The sequence below is a fragment of the Dermacentor andersoni genome, chromosome 7, assembly GCF_023375885.2.
Source record: "Dermacentor andersoni chromosome 7, qqDerAnde1_hic_scaffold, whole genome shotgun sequence".
Taxonomy (NCBI): Eukaryota; Metazoa; Arthropoda; class Arachnida; order Ixodida; family Ixodidae; genus Dermacentor; species Dermacentor andersoni.
Window position 1 is genome coordinate 119971089 of NC_092820.1, and position 20856 is coordinate 119991944.

Sequence of the window (20856 nt, forward strand, 5' to 3'; positions counted from 1 at the left end):
TGAGTAATGAACTTTTCAGCGGTGTCATTGGTGAAAGCGGTAAAGAATGATTCAGCCTGATCTATGGTAAAATTGTTTTTAAAATCTCGTGATATGTAGGTGGACTTCCTAAAAGCTTCTCAGTCAGCTGAGGCCAGTTTACATCGAGGGACATACGGAGGGGAGCCACGTTGGGTTACTAAAGCCAGCGTTACTGGGAAGTGATTACTTCCGAGTGGATTTTTGATTACACGCCATTTTGAGTCAGGAAAGATAATAGGGGAGCCGATCGACAGGTCTATTGACGAGTATGAATTATGCTGAGGAATATAATACGCTGGTTCCTTCTTATTGAAGAGGCACGCACCGGATTTTAAAAGGAAGCGGTCAACGAGTCGATCTCTCGCATCACATCTGGAGTCTCCCCACATAGCGTTATGAGCGTTCAAATCTCCCACGAGTATATAAGCCTCCGGAAGCTGATGAATGAGGTTATAAAAGTGTTTTTTCAAAGTGATGGTTCAGGGCTATATAAGTGGCACACACAGTGATCAATATATTAAAAAAGATGGAACCAATTGACACTGCTTCAAGGGGCGTCTGAAGGGCGACGTATCGGCAAACTACAGATTTGTCGGCTACTATTGGTAAACCGCCGTAGGGGTTAGCCTCGTCTCGGCCTTTTGGCAACATGTTCTTGTTACGAAGAAAGTTAGTGTTCGCATGTTTCAGATGTGTCTCTTGAACACACAGCAACTTTGGATCATGTTTGTGTAGTAGTTCTCTAATATCATCGAGGTGATGAATGAGTTCGGTTGCCCGAAAATTTTAACACTTCGGTGCGCCCTGGTTTAAGAGGCCGATCAGATAATGATGATGATGATGTGTGGTGTTTTATGGCGCAAGGGCCATGTTTGGCCAAAGAACGCCGGAGAAGTGGTGATGTTGACGATGTATTGTGGATGACATTCACAATGAACTCATCATGGTAGATGTGATATGGCTGTAAAAGGGCTTAATAACTTTCGCTGTAAGTGGCGTAGAATATATAGGTGCTAAAATAATGACGGTGACTAGGATGTGATGTGGGCTATGGCAATGGGCTTTCGTTCAAACATGATGCAAAACATAACACTGACACCAGAATTTCAAGAGCGCCCTTGAATGCATTGCTGTTAGTCGCGTGCTAAAAGTTGCCTGGCCAAATGATTTTCACTGTGTCCGTTTCGGCTAAAAAGTCTAATTAAGACTGTTGGCAGAATAAAAAGCGGTTCATCGCCAAGAAAAAATCCAGGGTGAAGGGGTATATTCTCGCGATATGCTGCAGGGAAATACTTTTTCCTCTCTGCTTCTATTGCAGGGCACTGAATAAGAACATGGAGGACTGTGAGGCTATTGCCGCACTTAACACAAGTTGGAGGATCGCCCCCAGTCAAGAGATGAGAGTGGGCGCCGCATGTGTGGCCTATCCTTAATCGGCAAAGAAGTACTTCCTTGTACCTTTTCCTCATTTTACTGCGTAGAAAAGGCTTTAGGTCTGTGGCAGGGATTAGGATATCTGAATTTGCATCGCTAAAAGTTACTGACCTAGCGCTTTGGTCAGCAGCTTCGTTGCCTTTTATAACTTTGTGACCAGGTACGCAGCATATGACAATCACTTGATTGCACATATATAGGGAGCGCAACAGACTGTACAGCTCACGGAGAACTGAGTTCATATATGTTCTTGGACTAAGTAGGGCTCTGACTACACTTAATGAATCTGTAAACACAATAGCCCTTGCAAGTTTTGGGAGCATTATGTTTTGTATAGCCGATAGTATAGCGTAGGCTTCCGCTGTAAAGATACTTGTGTGTGAATTTAGTACCCTGGATACTGAAAATGAAGGTCCCAGAGCTGCGTAGGAAACTCCTTTAGAGGACTTGGAAGCGTCTGTACAGTATTCTGTACAGGAGCACTTCTCCTGAAGTTCACGAAAATGGAATTGTATATGTACTTCTGGCGCCCTCTTAGATATTTCTACGAAAGAGACGTAGCATTGAATGATCTGCCATTCCCATGGCGCGAGCAGGCAACTGGGTGCCATTAGGACATTCTCTGGGACCAAGACACCTGTTTCTTCTGCCAGTGTTATCAAACGAAAGTTCAACGGAGGTCTACTAGCTGGGCGGTTACGAAATAATCTGGCTGTAGACACTTCACGAATAGATGAGTGACATGGATACTGCACGTCTGATTTAACCTTGAGAGCATAGGAAAAAGTTAAATATGTCCTTTGGAGATGTAATGACCATTCATTACACTCCACATACACGCTTTCTACGGGACTTGTCCTAAAAGCACCTGTAGCCAGGCGTATATCCAAGTGGTGAATGGGATCTAGCACATTTAAAGCACTAGGCGCAGCAAAGCCATGTACTATTGGTCCATAGTCGAGGCCGCAACGTATAAGGCTTTTGTAGAGGTTCAAAAGGCATCTCCTGTCACTTCCCCAAAATCTTTGGGACAAGAGCTTTAGTAAATTCATTTTCTTCAGACATCTCGCCCTCAGATACCTACGATGAGGAACAAATGTTAGTTTCGAGTCTAAGATGATTCGTAAAGCATAATGTTCATGGCTGACAGATAGCGGCTGTCCATTAAGATGGACAACACGGTCAGGTAATATACCTCTCTTTTTTGAGAATAGAACGCATGTGCTTTTGGGGGGATTTAACTTGAATCCATTCTCGTCAGCCCATTGAGATATTTTGTTTAGGCCAAGCTGTATATGTCGCTCCCAGACAGAAATATTGCATGATTTAAATCCTATCTGTACGTCATCCACATACACAGAATAAAACGTTCTTCGTGGTATGACGCAATAGAGGGAATTTATTTTTACGATGAAAAGCTTGCAGCTCAGCACACCACCTTGTGGCACACCTGGTTCTTGCGCAAATTGACGAGATAGCACTTTACCAACCCTCACACGGAACGTACAATTAGAGAGGTAGCTATGAATCAGGTTCAAGAGATTGCCTCTGACACCCATACAAGCCAGATCACGAAGAATTCCAAAACGCAAGGTTGTGTCGTATGCCTTTTCCATATCTAAAAATACGGCTAATAAAAACTGCTTGTGCACGAAGGCATCTCGGATATTCGCCTCCATGCGGACAAGATGATCTGTCGTACATCTACCCTCCCTAAAACGACACTGCAAGGGGTCTAGTATTTTGTTGCTTTCAAGATAATGAATTAGGCGTCTGTTTACCGTTTTCGCAAAGAGTTTGCATAGGCAGCTTGTCAGGCCTATAGGCCTGTAGCTGCAGACCGAAGTTGCATCCTTGCCCTCTTTTAGAATAGGAGTCACGACTGCTTGCTTCCAGGCAGATAGAATGTAACTGGCAGAGAATAGGAAATGAAAGAGTGACAGTAGTGTTTTGTGTGTTTCGGCGTGTCAGTGTTCAATCATCTCATAAACTATGTGATCCCTTCCAGGAGCTTATTTATTGCAACAGTTCAGTGCAGCTTGAAATTCCACCATGTTGAATGGTCAGTTGTAAGGTTCATTTTTATTTCCTTTCTGGTTCAGAGGCTGTCGTTCCGCTTGTCGCTGATATCGTAGAAATGTATCTGAGTAATGGGATGAACTCGAGATGCACTGAAAATTTGCCCCTAGCGAATCAGCTTGGTCCTCAATAATGTCTCCTTGTGTGTTTACTAAAGGTACAGGATGAGTTTCGCGGCCTTTTATTTTGTTGACCCTATTCCAGGCTTTCCGTTCGTCTGTATATGAAATGATGCTACTGATGTATTTTTGCCAACTTTCCCGTTTGGCCCGGCGGCGTGTTCTTCTACCTAGTGACTTTATTTTCTTGAAATTGATAAGACTCTCGGCAGTTGGAGATTCGCAAAGGTGACTCCAAGCCTAATTTTGATTTTTACGAGCTTCTTTGCACTCCGCATTCCACCAGGGAACACGTCGTTTGAAGGGCCATCTATTTGATTCAGGGATACATTGTGACGCCGCATCACCAAAAAACGCTGTCAGATATGCCACGGCGTCATCATTACAAAGTGCAGAGATGTCTTCCCAAGTAATGCGAGTGAGTTCTTTATGACGTTTCCAATAGGCTGACTCGACTTTCCAGTGGGGGACGCATGGAGAGCATTCATCGCGTTTTGTTGATTTTATGATAATTGGAAAATGGTCGCTCCCATATGGATTTTTAAGCAGGTTCTACTCTAAGTACGGTACGAGTTTACCAGATGCAATGCTGAAATCAATCGATGAAAATGTTTTGTGTGCCACGCTATAGAATGTAGGCTCTTTATTATTTAGTAAGCATGCACCTGTAGTGAAGAGGAAGCTTCATGCTTAGCGTCCCCTGGCATCACAACGACAACCTCCCGACGACAATAAAAGGTTCGGGCAATTCCTTCATAAAGCTTTGCAATTCAGTTTTTCAAAGATGGTAGTTCGGGGGGATGTATGGTGATGAAATTGTTACTAGTTTATTAAGCAGTATCGCACGGACTGCGACTGCCTCTAGGTGTGTTTTAAGCTGTAATTGCTGGCAAGCAACCCCCTTATCTACAATTATTGCCACGCCGCCAGACGAGGCAACGGCGTCGTTGCGGTCTTTTCGGTAAGTGCCATACTGCCAGAGAAAGTTCGTGTGTGAAGGATTAAGATTCGTTTTTTGGACACACAGCACCTTTGGATTGTACTTATTTAAGAGATCCTTAAGTCGTCTAGGTTGTGGAGTAAACCCCTGACATTCCATTGTATTATCTGTGTATCCCTAATATATGTGTGTTGTGCTGTGTGTCTAAGAAATATAGATTATATTAGCTCGCGATACCTTTCTAGGCCCCTTGAAACGAGCTCTCTCTTTCCTCCCGGCGCGCTCGAGGGAGCTGCGCCGTTCCTTGGGCGTCTGAGACGCCGGATTTGTACTCGTATCCATCACCTCGTCTGAGGTGGTGGATAGTGCCTGCGGAGCGGGCACGTTCGCGGGGGTGTTGGGCCTATCTGCACGGGTAGTGGCCCTGTGTTCAACAGGCCCGAGGGTCTGCTGTTCCACCTTTGCAGGGGCTGGAACGGCGCGGGCTGTTCCAGCCGGAGTGGCTGATGGCGTGACCGCCGTCACACTCCGTGTGACTTGGGCGGCCACTGAAGGATGTAGCGCTGCCCCCCGGCGCGCCACATCGGTGTAGGAAGGACTAGACTGATTGTGGAGAGCGAAACGTTTACGTGCCTCTGGAAAAGATAGGTTTAGTTTGACTTTCAGTTGTATGATTCCTTTCTCTTTTTTCCACGAGGGGCACGGTCGCGAGTAGGTGGGGGGATCTCCTTCACAGTTGGCACAGTGGTTCGGTGAAGCACAGACGTCAGAAGCGTGTTCAGAAGAACTACACTTAGCACAAGTATCACACCTTCTGCAGGTTTGCGACCCATGCCCAAAACGCTGACACTTTAAGCATCGACGCGAATTTGGGATGTATGGTCTAACACGAAGCTTGCAGTAGCCGGTTTGTATTGTTTCAGGCAGGTTGCTGGTTCCGAAAGTAATGATTATGTGTTTGGTCGGTATTTGTTTGTCACCTCGCCTTAATGTTATTCTTTGCACTTTTACTACGTTCTGGTCTTGCCATCCTTCTAGTACTTCACTTTCACTAAGATCGAGAAGGTCATCTTCTGAGACTACCCCGCGCACTGTGTTCATGGATCTCTGTAGGCCCCCTGAGACTGAAATTTCCCCAAATGCCACAAGTTTCGAGAGTTTGTCATATTGCGCTTTGCCGCGAAGCTCGAGAGGAAGATCACCACTTCTGACCTTCGTTACTTTAGAGCCTGGGCCGATTGCTTCAGTGACAAATTTCGCTACAACAAATGGTGAGAAATGGTTTTCTTATCGTGCTGACTATGTCCAACGTGGTACTTTGGAAAAGATTGTTTTGGCTGCTTGAAGACAGTGAATGTTTCATCGGTGCGCCCCCTTCTCAGGGAGCGATCAGGAAGCGGAGGAAAGTTGCTTGCCATATAGCATTGGAAATTTCGGCGGCGATGGTGGCCACTTACCACCGAGCCCAACAAGGGGACGCTACAAGGTTGAAAGAATACCTGCAAACGCCAGCCACGCATCGCCGCTATAACCTAATATATATATACACCCAAGACAGTATATATTACACATGGTTAACCCTTGCCGCCAGGAAATACGGAAGTACTAACAAGTAAAGAGAAGACAGGAAAGATGAAAAAGTGGGAGAGAAAGACGAAGATTGGAGGGGAGGACAGGAAAAGGCGACTGCCGATTTCCTCCAGGTGGGTCAGTCTGGAGGTGCCGTCTATGTGAAGCCGAGGCCGAAGAGGTGTGTTGCCTCCACGGGAGGGTCTTAAAGGTCGAAACACCCAGCATCCGCTCAACCCCCAGGATCCCCCTTTCCCCAGACACGGCTAAGCCGCGCACGGCTACACGCGGGAGGGTCCAACCCTCGTGTGCTCGGGTACGTGGTGTCGCAACCCACCAAACGCCTGCTGCCGCAGACCCCCTGCGGGGTAAGAGGCCGAACAGGAAGGGGGGGAAAAGAATCTACCAGAGATACACATAATAAATTTCGGCAGCACCTGCAGCCACCAACCACGGAGTCCAAAACGGGGACGCTGCAGGATCTTCAAAGGGAAGATCCTGGATACTTGAAGAAAGGGCGCTACGAGGACGCGGACTAAAAGATAACCCTTTAGGGCGATTGTCTCTGAGAAGAAGTCATGGCAGATGCAAGTATGGCACTACCTGAAGTGCCATTTATGTTAGTTACCCCTAGATGACCCTTTCCTTGTGCGGAGTTCTAGAGAAGTCGTGCTGAGTTTAGAACTAGGAACTTGGAGCAATGTGTACGCGTTTTCACTGGACGTTGAAGACCTGCATTATGCGATTCCTCATGACGGGGTGCTCAGTGCCATTAGGAACAAAATTGAAGACTCTGGTGAAGTTAGGTTCAGTTGTGCAACCGGAGTGAATAGTGGCCAGTTTTTACAACTGTTAAGCTTTTATCTTCATTCCACTGTCATTAGTTTCAAAAACCAACGCTATGTATAATGCAAGGGTATTTGCATTGGATCGTCGCTCGCTCTCATTCTTTCAGACATCTTTCTCAGCGCCTTTGACAAGTGTGTAAATAGCATTCTGAATCAGTCATGTGCTCCTTCCATAATGATGTACGTCGATGACTACCTGGTTAACGACGTTCCAGGGTCTAGGCTAGATTAGAAGGTTGAATCTATAATTAACACACTTAGAAAGGCATCGGAGGCTCTAAACTTCACGTGCGAAAGGCCTTGTGATAACAGCATTCGCTTTCTGGACCTCAATCTCACTTTGATGAACACGCATGTCTGTTTCGAATACCAGCCGAGAGTGAACAAGCAGCTAATTTCATACGACACTGCGCACTACAAGCTAGTAAAAAGAGGAGTTGCAATGACATGTCTAAACGAAGCGCTGAATATATCCTGCAATCACACGATAGAAAGCAATTTCAATAACCAAGTTTGAAGGCTACGCCTAGCCGGTTTCCCTTCACTCTTGATCTCTAGCGTTTGCGATAAGCTTCTTCAAAAGATCAAACAGGCAAGGGAGGGTACTAACACAAAAAAGCCATTTGACAGGAAGAGATTACATGTGATTCCTTATTGGCACAGGGTGTCCCACAACCTCAAGAAGGTGGCGCAAAGGCACAGTGTTAATCTTCTCTTCAGTGCACCGTGTAAGCTGGCCAAGATATGCCCTATGATCACAAAAGCAAAACCCGAACCATGCTCTAAGAAACATGCAGCGCAGTACACGGCTTGCAAAAGTATTGTCGTATATGAGATACCCCTAAGTTGCCTACAGGTATATGTCGGTCAAACTGGATGCTGTTTCAATGAAAGGGCGCGTGAGCACAATTGGGCCGTAAATAACAATGCGCTGGGCCATCTGGCAGAACACTATAAACGTCACAATTGCCGTCCGTATCTTCGCGACACCAGGTTTCTGGCACGGTCTAGAGATAGGCTAGAACGGGAGATATTAGAAGCGTTCTACCTTGCAAAGGCCGAGGGCACGTGCTTTAGCTGCCCTTCAGTGACGCTTACCGAAAAAGAGATTGCTTTTCTAATGAGATAGGGAGGCCGTGATGTCACGATGGGCAATTCTAGGTTGTATCTATTTAAAGTCCTGTTTCTTCAAAAAAACATTTAGTTGGAAGTAACGCCTTGCCCGTCGTACATGTTTCTTCTTTTAGTCCGCGTCCTCGTAGCGCTCTTTTCTTCAAGTATGCAAAACCAACCCGCCCACATCAAGCTTCTGCTGATCCTGGATACGCCAGCTATACGACACTACTATAACCAAATATGGTGTATCCAAGGTTGGCTACCCACACAAGGTTAACTCTTGCTGCCCAGAAAGTTAGAAGTAAAAGGAAATAAGGAGAGGACAGGAAAGATTGAAGGTGAGAGAGAAAGACAAAGATTTGAGGGAACAGCAGGAAAAAGCAACTACCGATTTCCCCTGGGTTGATCAGTCCGGGGGTGCCGTCTACGTGAAGCCGAGGCCAATGGGGTGTGTTGCCGCCGCCGAGGGGCCGTAAAGGTCCAAACAGCCGGCATTAGCTCAAGCCCCCGGGTCCCGGTCTCCCCGGACGCGGCTAAGTCACGCACGGTTGAACGCGAGAGCGTCCAATCCTCATGTGCGCGGGCACGTGGTGTCGAAACAGACCAAACGCCTGCTGACGCACACGCCCGTACGGGGAACTTTTATAAAGCTACTTCCGACTAAGTCCTTAGTATTTCTAGTCGGGTACGACCAATGTATCCAGTTGATAAGATTATTCATACAGCCGATCGATAAGAAAACTCTCACGTAAACCGGCATTCTGCAAAGCCTCAAGCTGCCTTCAAAGTTCAGTAGTTAGGATACGTACAGAGCTTTTCATCACGTATGCATAAGTTGGCGTCACAATATATGCTAGATATACTTCTGTGCGAACAAGAAGACTAATATAATCTGCGTGCCGCAGCTCACTTCTAGGGCAATCAGTGCCACCGTGGCTTAGGGTTCGCTTTTCTAACACAAATGGTGATCAGAACAAGCTCTAGACGTTCAGTAAGTTCTAGACCTAAGATTAGAGTATAATGTGCCTAAAGAGCACGAGAATTGACTTTCTGAAACACTGAAGTGAAGAATAATGATGCAGCATAATTAATTTGCAGCATACAAAGGCCTTCGCGTTTTTCAGTGTTGACGTTGCAGTAGAATCTTCGTTTGGTAGGCTACTCCATTTCATTATTTTCTCCTCCTGCTTCACTCCATATTCTCGTTCCTCCTAATCTCTCTCCTGTTCTTCATTCACTATTCTTGTTTACTTGTGTTGTCGTTTCTAGAGCCGGTAGTTGCTTTGCCAGTTATGGTGGATGTTGCCAACTAGCCCTCTTCCTTTCTACTCTGATTATTTTACGTATACCAACCTAATAATATTAATATTCTTGGACGTGGTAAAAGTATTACTCGCCACATATATATCACAAAGGCAAGATTGTAGCAAACAGTCCGTCTTCATCACCACTGGATAGCCAAATGACCCATCGGGTGATGTGTCAGAAAGCTTTTTTTTATGCGCTCGCATTACTGTGTGTTTATTCTGCCGCATTTACAACCTTTTTTTTCCGTCATTTTTACATGTGCTCTTTCCTACATGTAACCTTGTGCGCCTCGACTAAATGTGTCACATGTTTCCTGTAACGTTATTATATATCATATAGTATCGTATATATATCAGTGTGTTTTCGTATAACACAGCTTCCCTTGCAGGATCGCATACGTTCATGACGATTAAAAGCATCGGGCCCCCAATATGGGCGCACACAAAAAAATTCGTTTAGGCAGACATAGAATGTTTTCGGCACAGGTTTGTGTTAGAAACTGGTTCATACTTAGTTACCTCAAAGCGAAACGCATTTTTTATAAACTTAGCACCTTCAGTTTTTCGCAGCATAAGTAGTTCACGGAATGGCAACAAATTGTTCGAATCGGTTAACGAGAGAATTGCTCATATTTCTTGCAAATTTTTGTAACACTCGTTCGAGGAAATTCGTCTGGCTTTGTTTCAGGTTCTTACTGTAACCCGCAAGCCTAGGAAAGGAAAATAGGACATAAAAATATCACACATGATTTTTTTAGAAGAAACACCGTCTTGCGAATTAGTTGGTACAAAGACAAACTGGCTCACAATATGCGCCTAATTATTGTTCGGACATCACTCTTCATAACACATTATAAGTGGCACTTCTAAAGGCCTCCAGATTTATATATTTTTCTGAAACACTGCGGACAATTTAACCTGCAATAAAATACTTGAGCTGTATGAACTTATCCCAATCCCTTAGACGGAATTTAGAGACAATTTTCTTTTTATAAAAAGATGATGCGCTTGAAGGCGGATATTTCTGGTAATGAGGGTGTTTAGGTCAGTCAGTCAGTCAAGAACTTTATTGAAGTCCTGAGATGTTTCAAGCCGCTGCAGATCCCACGCGGGGAACTCCTCCGGCAGAAACCGTAGGCGACGCCCAAGTTGGGACGGGAACGTGGTGACACTCCGCCAGTTCTTGGGCCCTCTGGACGGCCTTGAGTTGGAGTTTGAGGTCCGGGCTTTTGAGGGCTTCCCATTCGGGCTCGCTGGAGAGAGGGCCCTTGGTAACGCGGTACATTGCAATAGCATGTGCGAGAGTGAGCAATAAAGTTCTGGGCAGTCTGGGCAATTTGCCGGGATTTCTGAGTTATAGTGACTTAGTAGGCCTCGTAACGGATTCAAGTCCGTTTGTAGCATTCGAAACGCGGCCGCCTGCGCGCGTTCGAGTTTGGCATGTGGGAGCGGGAATTTGGTTCTGCCTTTCCGATAGTGGGAGGTGATTTCTTGGTAAGTGAGCAGCGGGTCATTAAACTGAATGTCCAGCCCCTCGGAGGCCGTGGGACCGTCGCGGCGGGCAAGTTCTTGCGCACGGTCGTGGGCCGTTTCATTGAGGTTAGCTTTTTGCGGGTGAATGTCTTTCCCCATGTGAGTGGGGAACCAGAAGAGGCACCGTTTGCTCTCTCTTAAGCTCGCTAGTAGTATACGCGCTGTTTCTTTAGAAACGTTACCGCATTCGTAGGCCCGAATTGCGGCACGCGAGTCCGTGAAGACATAAGTAAATGTGGGGTCTGCCATGGCGATGGCTACGGCTGTTTGTTCTGCTTTAGCGCTGGTGCTCGTTTCGTTGCAGCGTTCCGTTGCCGCCCACGACCGCTATTGCGAAAGTGGATCTGCTGCCGTACTGGGCCGCGTCCACAAATGCGTTGGCTTCACGATCCGCGTCGATGCGGTCGGCCCGGCGCCTACCCACGTTGTGGTGTGGGTGGACGTTTCTTGGAAACGGTGAGACTTTGTATTTGTCTCTAATTTCGCTCGGTAGGGTAACCGCGTGCTCGAGATAGGGAGAAGGGGAGACATTGGCTTCATTTAGGATTAGCCTACCGGGTTTGGACGAGGATAGGCGGAGTATTTGCGCCATAGTCTGAGGCTCAATCACTTCGTCGATGTTGTTGTGCATGCCTAGCTGGTCAACCTTTGTTGTACTTGCTCTTTGTGGAATTCCCAAGACCTGTTTGATGCTCTTGCGCATGAGTGTGTTTAGCTTCGTCTTTTCTATTTTCGTCCAGTTGTGGGCTGAGGCGACGTAATTAATGTGACTCATAAGGAACGCGTGGTATACGCGCAGAAGGTTACCTTCGCAGAGACCCTTCCTGCGCCCCGAGACTCTGTGGATGAGTCTGATCATGTTTTCGGTTTTGGCGGTTAAGTGTTTGATCGTGTGACCGTGGCATCCGGCGGATTCGATTAGGAGCCCAAGAATGCGTATGTGGTTGACTCGCAGAATCTGTTGTCCGTCTCTTGTGTGTAGTGCGATCGAAAGTTCTAGAGGTGTTAGGTAGCGGACTCCTTCGCAAGACTTGCGAAATAGTAATAGCTCCGATTTCTTTGAAATAGTTTCATTCCTGTGTTTAATAGGTACTCTTCCGTGGCATCTAGGGCAGACTGTAATGCCTGCTCCATGTCTCCCAGGGAGCCTCCCGGGCTCCAGATGGTAATGTCATCTGCGTATAGAGCGCAGTTTACGTTTGGGATGTTTCGTAGTTTGTCTGCGAGTCCCTTCATCACTATATTAAATAGTAATAGAGAGATGACTGAGCCTTGTGGTGTTCCGACGGAGCCCAGCGTGTAGGGGTCCGACTTAAGTTGCGAGACTCGCCGCCGGGCTTCTCTGTCCTTTAGGAAGAAGCGTACGTACTCCTGAAATCTCTGGCCAAGGCCGAGGCCTGCCACAGACTCCAGTACGAAGCGGTGCGAGACGGTATCGAATGCTTTCGTGAGATCGAGGGCGAGGATGCCTCGAACGTCTCTTGTTTTAACGTCGAAGATCTGTCTGTTTAGGAGTAACATGACGTCTTGGGTGGATAGGTGGGGTCGAAACTCTACCATGTTGTGTGGGAGGAGTTCGTGTTCCTCAATGTAGCGTGACACTCGGGTTTGAATTATGTGCTCGGCTACTTTACCCACGCATGACGTAAGAGAGATGGGTCGTAAATTGTCGAGGTTAAGTGGTTTGCCGGGTTTTGGGATGAGGACCACCGTGGCAGTGCGCCATTGCGTTGGTACCTCTCCAGTTTCCCACACGTGGTTGATGTCTTTCGTGAGTAATGTAACGGCTTGGTCGTCTACGTAATGCAACAGTCGGTTGGTTACACCGTCGGGTCCTGAAGCAGACCTGCTGTTTAGATTGTGTAGCACCTCTCGGACTCCTGCTTCCGTGAAGGCAGAGTCTAGTTCGGGAGTGGTTTCGCACTTTATGATCGGGTAATCGTTGGGGTGGGCGACGCCTAGCGGAAGGTACCGTTTGGCAATTTCTTCCAGGAAGGACTCTTCCATTCCCCCTTTCCCTTTATGTGAGTGCAGAAGTCAGTCTAGCGCGTGGCTTTGATTATCCTTCGTTTGGCTGTCGTCTAACATGTGTTTCAGGAGGTTCCACTTACCTCCTGTCCGCATGCGGCCGTCGACTGCCGAACAGAGTTCGTGCCATTGGAGTCTTGTGAGCTCCGTACAGTATTCGTCTATGTCTCGGTTGAGGATCGCGATGCGTTTGCGCAGGCGTCTGTTGAGACGTTGCTTTCTCCATCGCGCAAGTATCGAAGCCTTGGCCTCGAGTAAGTGTGCGAGGTGAGGGTCAACCCTCGGGACTTCCAGTTCCGTCTGTATGGTTTTCGTGGCTCTGGTTACGTCGCCCTTTATCGCAGAGAGGAGTTCCGCGAAGGAGTCATACGTATTCTCTATCTTCCTTCCGTAACTTACGGAAGGTATCCCAGTCTGTGAGGGTGAAATATCGGGGTGGGGCCGTCGTATTCGGTATTTCTGTGCGTATGACGAAGTGATCGCTGCCCAGGTTCTCTTGCCTGTTCGTCCTTGTGTAGTTTGCAACATTTCGGAGTAACGTGAGGTCCGGCGTAGTATCGCGCTGCGTCGACGTACCCAATCTGGTGGGGAACCTGTGGTCCGTCACCATGGTGAGGGACAGGTCGTCTATCGCGCGCGAGAGGTTGTTGCCGCTAGGCTTCATTGTGGGGTAACCCCACGACGTGTGGGGGGCGTTGAAGTCACCTGCGATAATGAGCGGTGAGTTTCGTGCTAATTGCGTGGCTTTAGTAAGGATGGCATGGAAGGATTGGTTGTAGTGCGCGGGGGAACTGTAGACGTTTAGTACAAAAACACTTTGTTTTAAGAATTGGTTGGATACGAGCTCGATTAGGATCGCCTCGATGCGACTATATTTTGGTAGGAGGTCGTGAACGATGTGCGCGAATTTTCTACTAACGAGAGTGGCGATGCCTCTCCTGGCGTCCCCTCCTCTTCTTGAGACGGTGTAGTATTCTGAGAGCGTAAGGGTTTCGCACAGGGTTTCCTGTAACCGTATTACGTACGGCCTTTGGGATTGAATTTTGAGGTACTGTTGCAGCGAGGTTTTGCGTTTCGCGTAGCTAGCGCAATTGCACTGCCAAATTTCTAAAGTATCTCGTGTCGTGTTAGCCATGATGGTTTTGGGAGGAATTTATTGGCGCCGAAGGCTGCGTAGTCGTGTATATATGTTGTTACTGGCTAGCTTTGCTTTTAATTTTTATGGCGACTTTGTTTCCGACAACCTCTACACGATTTGCTAGGGTATGGATACATTGTAGGTTCTCTCGCGCGAGGCGCAGAATTTCGTCTAGGGTGTCTTGCGGTACATTACACTCTTCTTCCGTCTCTGGGAGCAGAGGTGCTTTGCGCTTCGCTGTGCTTACTTTTACATTTGTCTCCTGGGGTGGTGCTTGTTTGGGAGCTTCGAGGTTTTGAATCTCCTGTTTCGCGTCATTAAGCTGCGCTGTAAGCACTTGTATGGTCGCTCGGAGACCCGCTAGTTCCTGTCGTAGGGCTATGACTATCTCGCTCTCATGCTCGGGGAATGAAGACCGCGTTACCTGTTTGATAGATGAGGCGTCCTGTTGCTGCTGCTGGTGCTGTTTCCCTCGCACTCGGTCGGCCGACGTCAGTTCGGTGTGGCCGGATGTAGGGCACCCCCTGGAACGGGAGCGGCTGTTGCGTCGTCCCCTGGAGCGGGAGCGGCTGCTGCGGAGGGCGCAGCGGCACTCGGGTGTCGGCGTGACTGAGCGACTTCTTGTGGTCGCTACGGGAATTCCCGAGATGGCGCTCGAATCGCGGTGACTGGCGCCGCTCGGTCCTCGGGAGCGGTTGCGACCGCGTTGGTTGCGTCTGCGGCGGCGTCTCTGTCGCACGATGTAAGGGACCTGAAACTTGCGTTTGCAGGCCTTGTCGGCGGTGGGGTGTGGTCCACCGCACAGGGTGCTGTGAGGAGTACCCTGGTGATCTTCTGGGGGTGTTTTGAGGCCACACTTACGGCACCACGTGGTGCTGGGGTTAGGACAGACATCCGCGCGGTGACCGATGTAGCCACAGTTGTAGCAAATTTCCGTGTGTCTGCGAAAGAGCGTGCATCGAACAATGCTTGCTCCGCAGTAGATGTAATTTGATACTTGCATTCCTTGAAACAGGATTGTCACGGCTGTGGTGCTCTTGATTCTCTTCACCTCCAAGGCGTTGGGGTTGCGTTTCGTGACGATCAGTTCTCGGAGTTGGGAGTCGTTGAGCTCGAGGTCAATGCCTTGGACTACGCCTTTGCAGGTGTTATCGGGTGGGGCCGGGTATACCGCGACCCGATACGTAGTGTCTTTCATGCGAATCTGTTGCACCGTGGCGTATGCTCTTGCGTTACGTTCACTGGGGGTGCAGACGATGAAAATATTCTGAGTAACGTTGGGGCATATGGAGTCTTCCGTGAGGTCTTGAGGAGCCAGGGCTGCCGCCATTGCCAGGGCTTGCTCAACCTGCACTGGTGTGGATTTGGCCACGTTGAGACCGTCTCGGGGTCTCACGATGATAGGGAACGTGTCCCTCGGTAGTTGAGGGAGTCTCGAGGTGGCGATGAGGCGCTGCTATGCGCTGTTCGGTCCGGCGGTGCGATCGCCGTCCCTTCGTCTGCCACGTTTACATGACGAACTTGCTCCTTGGGGTTGACTGGCCTTGCCCTTGCGTGGTTCGCGGTTATATGCCGCGATGCAGCCCGGATCATTCGCGTCTTCCAGTGATACCGTCTCACCGGTGACGATTTCCATGGCGGTAGTGAGTGACTTGCGTTGGTCACCCTAGGCCTACCTGCCTTTGCACGCCGAGGTTGAAAATTCGAACGCAGAAAATGTTGAGAAAGGGTCCACCCACCGAAATAAACCTGGTATCCACAGAATCCGTGTAACTTGCTGCTTTCGTTGGTGCGCAATTCACTTCGATTTGGGGTGAATAACCTCGTGAAATCATTGATGATATCGGGAGCCGATGTTTGCTTGCCTGCCCTAGTCGGCGCCCCACTACTCCGGTGTTTAGGTATCGTTAATTATTTCATTGCATAATCCCGTGGACAACAGAGGTATTACAGACGGTTATCAAGTGCTGATTGGGCCGTTCCTTCGGCTGCTCGGTTATAAACACACTAACGACGAATCCCTCAACCTTACCACTTGCCTCGACCGATCAGCTTATTTTAACTTATAAGCACCATCCTCAACGAACAATAATGAGGGTGGCTGAAGCAGCATAGGAGCTAGCGCTTAAAGATTGGCAGCGCTACTTACGATACGTATCCTCTGCAAAAGCTGTGAACTCTTCTTCAATCGAGACATGATGACCCTAATCACACTTCTTATTTAGGCTAGAGTGTGACCTTGTCTTGGTCCCTCCTCTCGCATTAGATGCGATGTAGGCACAAGATATCCCCCTCTCCTAGAATGTGTGGTGCATTGAACAGAAGATTAGTATACTAACCGCAGAAACACTTGCATCTGTCAGATCTCGATGAGGTCACCCTGCAGTTGATTGCATAATTGCCTTGCGATGCTTTACAATCCTGTATCTCCCATGGGATGGTATTAAAAGCGCAGCTGACATCTTTGCTCACTAAATGCAACAGATAAAAAATTAGGGATGTGTCAATGACATTAAGCATTTAGCACGTGCAGAAACTGACATCGTCCACATGTAATTCATAACGAATTGCATTCTTATCAGACATTTTTATTATTGCAGATATGTGTGGTTTCAATCGTTCTCTTAGAAAGCACAAAATCGTTAAGCCGTTTAGATATTTATAAGGTTATTTTGTCTGAGTGCTCGTCATTCTATGTACTGTTATGCTGTCCATATATCCCCCCTATCAAGTTTAGTTAGGGTATTTAATGTATTCAAGCGTAACATTTCGACCAAATAATATGAAGCCCATAATGTGACATGTAATATGCGATCGATCGAATGTACGAAACACTTACCTGCAATTGAATATTGCCAACAACTCCTGACCGATGTAATGAGCAAGGCAGCGATGAAACACAAACTGGAAACGCGAGGCACGTGCACGGGTTCTCGCAGCTTCAAACCAACTCCTCATTGTTATGGCCATCTCCAAGCCGCGCGACATAAATGAATAATAAAGGTGAGCTGTACCTAGTCAGGCATTCGACATGCTTGCGTGAATAATATACCTGCTATTGCATATAGGCTGCTATATTAACCTGATTTTCACGACAGCTTCGCCTTTCTTTCTCAGAGACAATCTACGAAACGGGCAGTTTGAGGTCTTAGCATATTGTGCAGCCATATTAGAAATGCGCTTATTCTCAGCGTATTGCTAGAGGCACTAGTGAGCTATATACGCTCTTATTCCATCATAGAACACCACCTGTAAAACTGATTATTGGTGTCATTCCGACACCTCTCCTCATCCGCACTTCGGTCAGCGACAGCTAATTTCCACTACGGGAGTAATCCATCGGCAGTAAGTGTGAAGTGCAAAGAGTGCCTTGCTAAATGTTTCGTCACATAGTGTGCAACCCCTTAGCAAGAATCGACGTTGAGATCCTTCCGACGGCCGGTCTAAAACTAGACTTGCAACGAATTCTACAAATGTACTTTAAGAAACACTCCCAATTAGCCCATATTCGATGGAATCCGTGCAAGAAACTAAATGCATTGAAATTGCAGCCATACAGATTGTTCTGGGATACAGGCAAACCCAGTACACAGTGGTAAATCAAGTTTTTCTACGGATGGCTGTAGATCTCAGCACCATTCTTCGTACATTCCTTCGGTGCCTCCACAGGGCCCCAATCAGAGTTTGACCTAGAACGAGTGACATTTTTCACTTGAAGAGCGAAATACAGCGCTACCTTGTAGTATACTTAGAAGTGAACTGCGCGCTACCTAAATAAAAGAAGGAATGACAGAAAAGGGATAAAAATGATACCCGGACAAGCGCTTTATTGGGTGTCGTGGGCGTGGCACCATACTTAGGAATTTACTTAGTATGCCTATGTTTACAAACTTATAAGACCAATAAAAGTAATATCCTTACTTCGTATAGCTGTCCACTAAATTGATATCGCAATCGATGCTTCCCCTTCTGGGCATTACTGCGGCCTTTTCGTAAGAAACCCAATGTAATAACTTCGTCAATATATTTAAAAAACACATCTATATACAGAACTAGAATGGCTACAACATAAACAATTCATTTTAAAATCATTGAAGAGTAACAACCTACCGCTTTGAATTTACGTTAACCGCCTACTGCTTTTAGAAGGTTGAATCTTCGGGATCCCGAGTTAAAGCTTCATACTTTTACAATACCACCAACGTATTAGGCAGCGTGATTTCGATATTTATACACATGCCTAACCCTTAGAACAATCCGGTCTAGAGTGTCGCAAGGGAGCATTCTTGGTCCTATTCTTTTTAATATCTACTTAAAGGATATTGTCACGCACTAGTGACGGTCAAGAACAGACTAGAAAAACTGTTAATGACAAAACAAGTTTTTTATTAAGCTAACCTGGGGTGCCCACAAAAACAGGCTGCGCTCAAAGTGCAACAATAGCGGCGAGCACAGTCGGCGATCATCAAAAATGTGATAAGCGGGCCAAGCGCGTCGGGTTTTGCACACGATTCATGCGAGGTTCCAGAGTAATCGCTAGTGCCTGCGTGTCTTCCAGAACGTACTATACAATTCGCGTCGCGCACACAATCAGATTACAGAGAGTTCGGTGACCAAAGACAACAGGTAGAACCGTCGGTAACATTCGAAAAAAGTCCCATGCATGAAGGCACGTCCTGCACTCAGCTGACGTTTAATATTTGTTAGCCGTTGGAAGCGGCCACCGAAGGAAGATAAGCAAGTACACGTGTTAATATATCGCACATTGACATTGAGCGAAACAAAATTTCTTACATATGCAGACGATACGACTGTACTATCTTCAGCTCTAACAGGGTCCGAGTTCATCGCTGCAGCTAACACTACGCTTATGCGACTTGATATAGGATTAAAGTATAATGCTTTGAATATTACCTAAGCAAAATCAAGGCTATATTTATCGCCTGAAGAGAAAATTTATTAGCATCAAGGGCGAGTTCGTGCTTGATACTGGAATAGAGCGACTAAGCTCTTTTAAAGCATAGGAGACTTCTTCACGGAAAATATGACGTGGGATACACGTAGTGAGCGCCTAACAAGCGAATTATGTATTATCATTGGTATAACTATCGCAAAGAACACCATGTTACCTACTAACGTTAAACTTATGTGTAAAGCATTGTTTTATGCGCATATAGATTGCTGTCATGTAATATGCGGCAATACGCCAAAGACAAATTTACAGAAACCTCATATACTTCAGCAAAAAGATATTGCAAAATGTACACAATGGGGCATGTGACCACATATGAGCATTACTGTTGGAAAGAGCACGCACAATGCAGTCATTTAAATTTACATTTACCACCTAATATCGCAGCATCGAATGACAGGAAATAGTTATGTATATTATTGTAAATTACCTGAAAAGTGAAAAACTGAATCAGTTTACATTGATAAATTATTCTTGCAGAACTTAAGAAGGCTTAACTGGGCCCGAGCAGACGGCATCAAAATCCGTGACCTCCTGCAAAGCAGTGTTAGAATTTCAAGGCGGCGATGCCACCCGCCTTGTTTTTTCGTCTATTCTAGCATACCAAAAATCTTCGCGCTTTAAGTGTTGCATTTTGACATTGTTGAAATAGTAACTTAAGCGCCTAGTTTGCAACGTTGTTCTCTTTAAAGAAATAGCAGTTCTCCGTAAAAAAATCTACTACAAAAAAGCCTCGTACGTCGCACATATGATCTTCTAGAAAAACATACGGTGAGCATACGATAAAGCCCCCTTTACCTAAACAACAATACATTATGCCTCTATGTAACCTCAATAGAGTTCAAATGACAAAAAAGATACAATGTTTCGCTTCGGGCATTACTTAAAATCCTCAAACCATTCTTTTCTATATTTCTTGTTCTTACCATATTTCTCTGTAGTGATTTTACATGTAATGGCGTTTCTATTATATATGTCGTTAGTACATGTTTTATTCAGGCATTGCGCTCACTTATCTGTGGATCTCAATCTCTACCCTTTATAATCCCACATTCCAACAGTAACATTATGTACCGCAATACTGTCCATTCTTATTATTCTGCGTTCCTTTTTTCTATCTTTCGTGTTTGTTTACGCGTGTCTGGCTCACGCTAATGCTGCAAGTCAAAGAAACAAAATGTATTTTCGTTCGGCGACTCCAAAGCTAATCAAACACGTCTTAGCTTTACCTCTCTACCTCTCCCATCAACCCCGATGGTAAATAGAAGCTTCTTGTTCTTGCTCTTATATTACCATCGTCATAATAATAATAATAATAATAATAATATTTATTATTCATATTATTATTATTATTATTATTATTATTATTATTATTATTATTATTATTATTATTATTATTATTATTATTATTATTATTATTATTATTTCCTCACACTCTATTTGCACACGCGGTATGGCTTATGTCTTATGGTTGCGTGCGCATCCTGTTTCATTCCAGTGGCAAGTCCGTGCAGTTGGAACAAAAATTTTGGTAGTGTTTTGGGAAAAATCCAACAATGAAGTGCGCTGGTGAAGGACGCTGACTAGCGGCTTGCTGCTTCTCCAAAGACAGCGACCTGTTCATCAGAATATGAAACGTCAACGAATCGTCAGCGAAATGGGTCTGGCTTCTTGCGAGGCATCATCCATTGTAGCGTCTATGCTGACTACAGTCGACTTCAAAAGGGCAAGCCGCATACCACTGCGTTGCCC